At 58.9% G+C, this 6,541-nt stretch overlaps 1 long non-coding RNA gene across 1 annotated transcript; it reads left to right on the top strand.

The window, feature by feature from the left end:
• The first annotated feature begins 813 nt into the window (after positions 1 to 813).
• LOC141371590 (uncharacterized) lies at positions 814 to 5,867 on the top strand. The gene is made up of 3 exons (XR_012376668.1): positions 814 to 959; positions 4,203 to 4,265; positions 5,641 to 5,867. It is a non-coding gene; the product is annotated as an uncharacterized lncRNA (long non-coding RNA).
• Positions 5,868 to 6,541: the final 674 nt, after the last annotated feature.

Here is a 6,541-nt window from a genome sequence, read left to right as displayed (position 1 = left end):
GAGAAAATGGCCACGACAGGAAGGTCACTCTGACCTCTACACACCTCACCCTTGTCTCCTGAAACAGGTCATAAGACCCTCATGTGAGAGGCACCCTCCTTATACCCTAGAGAAAGGAGTGTCCATATCTCTGAAGACAAAGGAATACAGAGACCCTAACAAGCAGACCTCACAGTTTCCCACCCGTCACTACTCTCCCCTCCTTCACCTGCCTACACCGGTCCTGTTCCTCCACCACCGCCCACTCCTCATCCAACCCAGGATAAAACACTCCGCGAACTCTGTCTGCTTGACCTCATTTCCTTATACTGTCTTCTGTTTCACATAAAATTTATCTTGAATATATTTGTCTGCTTTTCTCCTGTTAATCTGTGTCTGTTGGTTTAATTTTCAGACCCATTGAGGAACCATAAGGGAGTGGAGGAAAACTTTTTCTACCCCTACGAGAGCTAGAGTAACCACCACTGTAGCCCAGTGCTCCCCAAATTTAGTGTGCACCTGTATCTCCTAGAGATCTGGTGCAAATGCAGATTCTAAGTCAAGAGATCTGAGCTGGGCCCCAAGCCTGCGTTTCTAATAAGCTTCCAGGGGATGTGCTGTGGACAGAGACAAAGGATCTGTCGGACTGAGGAATGAACCAGAACCCAAACAGGAGCGGGTAGACCAGCTCTCCAAGGCCCAACCAGCCTCCCACTCCTTCCCAGTCACAGACCCTGAGCATGACCCTCCCTTCCCCACACATGGGACAGGACCCGGCTCACCTCCCGACATGACATCACAGGTCCCCGGACATTCCACGGTATCCTGGAGACCAAAGCAGGAGAAGCTGAGGGCCTTAGGGGAAGGTCTTCCTCCTTCAGCTGGAGACAACATGGCAGGGAACAGAGGAGTGACCCTGTTTGTCTTGCTGCTGTCTTGCTGGCATGAAACCAAGCTCTACCCAGTAAAAATATTTTCAGGTACGGTCACAAGTGGATTATCGAGGCGGTAGAAACACTCGCCTCCCCGGGGCTGAATCCGGCCACCATGGCTTCTCCCTCGGGTCCTTCCCTACTTACCCAATTCATCATTTATTTCTGGGGGAGAATGGAGTGCACTGAACCGTTTTCTATCTTTGAAGCCCTTTTAAGCCAGAACTCCATAGGACGCAATCGCTTTTATTATGGAAAATGTGTCACTCGCCCAAAGTCCAGGAATAGAGCGTAAAGAACCCGCACCCCGGGCGTCAGCTGCACACCGGCTGGGGTCCCGCACCTTGCGCGACACGCTCTCCCATTGCTCCTGGGAGTGCAGTAGCTGCGTCCAGTGGGCCCCGTCATTCCACGCACACCTCTTCTTGCTAAGGGAAGCTGGTTTTCCGCCACATGCCAGTGTCCTTAACACGCAGGCACGGGCCGGATGCAGTCCCCTGCGGTCCCAGAGGCCCTCGCTGGGGACAGTTCCAATCACCCCCAGCGGGCCCCCGCGCACCCCTGGCTCCGACTCTCGTCCTGGCCCCTTCCGCGCGGAGGATCAGAGCGGCCCAGGGAGGCGAGGACTCGCAGGCTGTGAGGGCACAGGGCGGCAGGAAGGGGGTGCTCCGTGACCCCCCACTTCCCGCCGGGAAGCTCCGTGCTCAGGCGACCTGCCCCCCTCGTCCACCTTCCTCGGGGGTCCCCAAAGATGGAAGGAAATAGGCCGGGACGGTGCCCCAGCCCCAGCTTCCCCGGGTGGACGTGCAGGCCCTGGGGGGTCCCCAGGGGGTTGGTGCGGCTCTCCTGGGAGCAGGCGGGTGCTGGCCCCGGGCCCCGCACAGCGCTCCCCCTCCCGGCCTCACCGTGCCCGCGCTGACCCGAGGGGCCGGGCCAGCTGTCCGGGGCCGGGGTGAGAAGGCAGGCGGTCAGGGAAGACGTGAACGTCCCCAGCTTCCTTGTCTTAAGGAAACGGAGCTCCCAGGCGCCTACGACAGTGTGACACGTGGGGGCCGAGTGCCGCCCATGGCACCGCGCGTCCCCCCAGCCGGCCCTTCCTGCTCACGACTGTCGCGAGCCCGCGTCCCCGGGGCCGGCCCCCAGCGCGGACGGACGGAGCGTTCCTGCGGCCGCCACAGCCAGCCTGCCCCTCCCAGACCGGCTCTCCTGTCGAGACGGGGAGCCCTGGGGACCGCCGGCCTCTTCCCCGGCTCGGAAGACCAGTTAAGGGCCGAAATCCTTTCCTGAAAGCGAACACTGGGGTTCCTTACGGCTCGCAGCCGGGGCGCAGGGCCCCGCCCAGGCCAGCTGTGGCCACCCGCGCTGACCAAATGCACAGGCACAGAGACTGGGGGGGGGGGGGGCACGCAGGAAAGCGGGTCTCAGTGAGGCCGACGCCGGGAAGACCGCGGGCTAGCACCTCCCAAGTGCCGAAACCACCCGCAGGTTTCTAGGAGGAAACGGGGGCCAGAGGCCGGCAGGTGCGGGCAGGTGGGCGGGAAGGTCAGGTGGGTCGGTGTCTCGGGGTCCGTCCCGGGCGGGCCGGCCTTACCCTTCAGGGGCAATGTCGGTTCCCATCCGAGGTTGCTTGGCCCTCCCCGTCTCTCGCCTGAGTGAAGAGATAAGCCCGAAAGAAGCACTTCATCAATCAGAAAGTTTGAGGTCAAAATGGAGGTAGTTGAAGTCCCCGTTCACGCTTCCGGGGGCTTACCGCCTGCACGGACAGCACTGCCGTCGGCCACACGGGTCGGCCTGACCCCGAGGAGAGATGGAGGGCGGCAGCCGTGGGCCTGGTTTGCCTCGGTTGCCCCAAATTAACCAGAGCACAACCGCCGAGGTCCACAGGAGCCCTTCCCGGTGGCCAGGTTGGGCACTGTGCAAATACGGAGGCGGAGGGGCCGGGGGATCCTGGTAACTCCGGCGTCTGGCGGTTCGAAGCCCAGAGACTGTCAGTCGGGGGTGACAACAGGCGAAACACATCCCGGCAACCGCAGTTGACGCACTTTAAAAACCGTGCGCATATTATAAAACATAAATATTTTTCTGCACACGCTTACTGGCTGACTCGCACAATACTTCCATTATAATTACGGGACAGACACAAAATGAAAAGAATATTTTTAACAAAGTGCTTGCAGACGCAGCTGTACCCATTCTTAATGACTCATTAATGCCTCATCCAGAGAGAACTGTACTTTTGTCTGCTTCGTTTACGGAAGGTCAGCACACTGGGAAGCGATTGTCATCTCAGCGCAGACCTTTTTACATAGATTTCCTGCATTGTTCCAAGCCCTCTGCGCGCAGATGAGTCCATTGGTATGCAGATTGTCCATCATTAAATCCATTTGAAAATCAGCGTCGTCATTGGTTTACTGTTGGAACCCGAGCGTCTACAGACGCCTTGCTCTGCAGCCGGTGGCCCTGCCCGGCCGGTCCTGGGGCTGCCCTCTCCCCTGCGGGAGCCTGCGGCTGCCGGGGGGCTGGACGAGAGGCTGACCTGGACCTCGAGTCGAGGACAGGGACCAGGACCGCCCCACTCTGAGCCAGAAGAGTGGCAGGGAGCCCCTGGCTGGTGCTGCTGCCGCGGGGAACCCGCATCAGTCACCACACACAGCTGGGTCCCCAGCACGGCGGGTTCAGGCCAGCGAGGCTGTTGGGAAGGCTGCAGCTCAGGCGTCCAGGGACCCCACGGAAGTCTGCCGTCTGGCCCGGCCAACTCCCCCATGAGACCCCGCGTCTTTCCTGTAGACAGACCGCCTGGAATGGCTGTGCTGACGAGGGGGAGAGAGAGCCGGTGGCCGGTGTGTCTGGGACCCCCTCCCCACCGGGGAACCCCAAGGGGAACAGCAGTCCACACTCCCGTTCCCCAAATCCTATCCCTAAGCCTCCAGTCAGCGAGGAGGCGACCATGTGCTTTTTACACAAGGACATGCGTGTCCCTCTTGGCTGGCTGTCCTCGGAGCTCTGCAAGGGCGGCTTCCTGGGAGCCAGGAGGTCTGTTCCCCTGTGAGGGACGGCGCCAGGGAGCGCTGCCCAAGAGCGCAGGAGTCCGAGCGCAGGGGCAGGGCGCATCACTCCAAACACAGCCCCCCTGCTCGCCACTTCCCAGACGCGAGCCCGGTCCTGGGAACCCCGGGCAGCACTCCTCCCCCGCAGCAGGCTGGTGGGCGCCCCAAAACGGAGACTATTTAGAGAGAAGCCAGCGCAAATTCATGAACTGTTAAACTATTAGGGTATTTATTTCCCCCGTAGGTCCAGCCACTGTAATACCATCAAATTTAAGAATTCTGGACGACAACGTGGCTGGAGTATTCGGTAAGGAGCTTCCTCACATCAAGTATCTGGTCTGTGTGTGGAGGGGTGACTGGTTGCACGAGGTGGAGGGGTGTAATTTGGTTTGAAGCTAGAATCACAGTCCTGTGGCTCCGGGCCGGACCTGGAAGGGCAACCGCGAGTCCCGGGAACCGGCCGGGCAGGAACGAAGCACCCCAGGTCGGAGAGGTGGCGGCCGATACTCCTAAGTTTCCTGGCGGGTCCGACAGCCTCGGTGCCCGCAGGATTAGTCACCAGCACCCACTCCGTCCTGTGGGCCGGCCACCCAAGGTCCCAACTGCCTGGGAAAAGGAAAGGATGGAGTCACTGGGATTTCTGATGATCTTGTGGGGCTCATCAACTAAAGCCCAGAAGGGGAACCGAGGCTCCTGCCCCCCAGCCCCCCCCCACACACACACCTCTCCCGGGTGGAGAGCGGGAAGCCGTGAGAGGGAGACATCCGTGTCTCTGGAGACGCGCGAAGTCCACCAGGTGAGAACAGCAGGGGCTGTGGAGTCAGAGCTCCCTGCAGCAGGCCGTCGGCCAGGCCACGGTCACGTGCGTGTGGCAGAGACCCGGGCAGGTGGGCGGGGAGACCTCAGGGTGGCACAGGGACGGCCGGTGGGGAGGGCCTGGGGGAGGTACTGGTGGGGAGACAGCTCAGGGGTCCTCTGGGGGAGGAGCTGAGCAGGGGACAGCTCGGATGTGCCCTGGGGGATGCACTGGCAAGGGGATGGGGGGCCCTTCACCATGGTCCCCAGCCGTGCTAAGTGCTGTCCATGTGCACTGCTTTATGTGAACCTCCGAACAAGCCCAAGGAGATAAACACAGACCCATTTTGCAGATGAGAAAACTGAGGCTCCAGGGGACAGCTGCCTGGATCACGGTCCAGTGAGAGCAGAACCAGAACGTGGGCCGCCTCTGTCGGACACGAAGTCCGGTGCTCTTTTGTTAAAAGCTTCCTGGGAGGGGTCAGGAAGGCGCCAGGGGAGGAAGCAATGCCGCGTCATGCAGAACTCAGGAAGGACAGCGTGCTCACGCGGGGACGGCCTGGGGAAGGCCTCAGAGCGGACGGAATGACAGGGGGCAGCGGGAAGTGTGGCTGCCCCTGGGGCCAGGCTTCTGGCATCGTGTCTTTGGGGGGCAGTGCTTATTCGTCCAGGGTATCTGGACGGTCTCAGGTTTCAGAAACTGTTGAGGGAGGCAGTGGCCTCCCACCCAGACAAGGTTCTCTAGGAAGCCAAATCCCGTCGGCGTGGTGCTCCTCGAGTCCCTGTTTCTAGTCCCTGCTTCACAGACCGCCTTAGGTCCGCGTAGAGCAGAAGGGTATGGGTCCTGTACCGCTGCCTTTAACATGTCCTTGTGTGCTCTTCCCAAGATGAAATTCTAGTCCGAGAGATGCTGGATCCAAGTAATTCATCATTGCTTGTGACATGAAGACTACTACCAAAATCAACAATGAGTATGAAGAAAGAAAGCAAGTATACATTTTTTTAAACCTTTAATTGCATATATTCCTGGGTCTGTGGTGGTGAAGACACAATCCCATCATTCTGCTTTCTTTAAGGCCAGCTATGTCTGGGGCAAAAACAAATGAAATGTGAGAGAGACAGTTGTCCCAAACCATTTCTAAACCTTCCCGAGACCGAGGAGATCAAGCCCGGGTGGGCAGAGACGAGTTCCCTCTATTTGGGGCTGGTCTCTGGGGTGCACGTGCAAGCAAGGTCTTGTGCTCAGGCTGCGGATGGGGTTTAGCCACCGCAGGAAAACGGGGCACATGGAAATAGGAGCTTTCAACTACCAGCACACCGACGCGTACCTAAGCCTTTGGAGAGAGTGGACGGTGACCATGACCCCATTCCACGGGGGATAAAACTAGGGTCTGAAGCACTTATCCAAGGCCACCTGGTTGGTAGTGAGCAAAGACAAAGAACGTGCTTTTCCAAAGTGCAGCTTCATGGTGTTCAGAACGCACATAGACCCATAAACTAGCTCGTGGAGAACCAAGGCTGAGTGTCTGGGTGACACCTGCTAAGGGGAGAGCTGGGTATCCGAAATCTACACGCAGCGCATGAACTACATTCAGCAGCAAGAAAGTTCAGCCTTGTCTGGAAATTGTGCATCCAGATGTAAATTCCAGTGCCTAGGATTAGCATCACCCAACATCTGCCGAGGCCCACACGGCTGGGTGCAAGGCGGTCAGATGATGCCTGACTCTCCTACATTTTAACTTTCCAAAGCACATTTTCAGTAGAACTTGAACACTCCATTAGCACTCC

This window comes from Callorhinus ursinus, unplaced genomic scaffold, assembly GCF_003265705.2.
Source record: "Callorhinus ursinus isolate GAN/ISIS: 27379988/994484 unplaced genomic scaffold, GSC_fseal_2.0 scaffold79, whole genome shotgun sequence".
NCBI lineage: Eukaryota > Metazoa > Chordata > Mammalia > Carnivora > Otariidae > Callorhinus > Callorhinus ursinus.
Note: the sequence above shows the minus strand (reverse complement) of the source record. Positions and strands in the feature narration are given on the sequence as shown.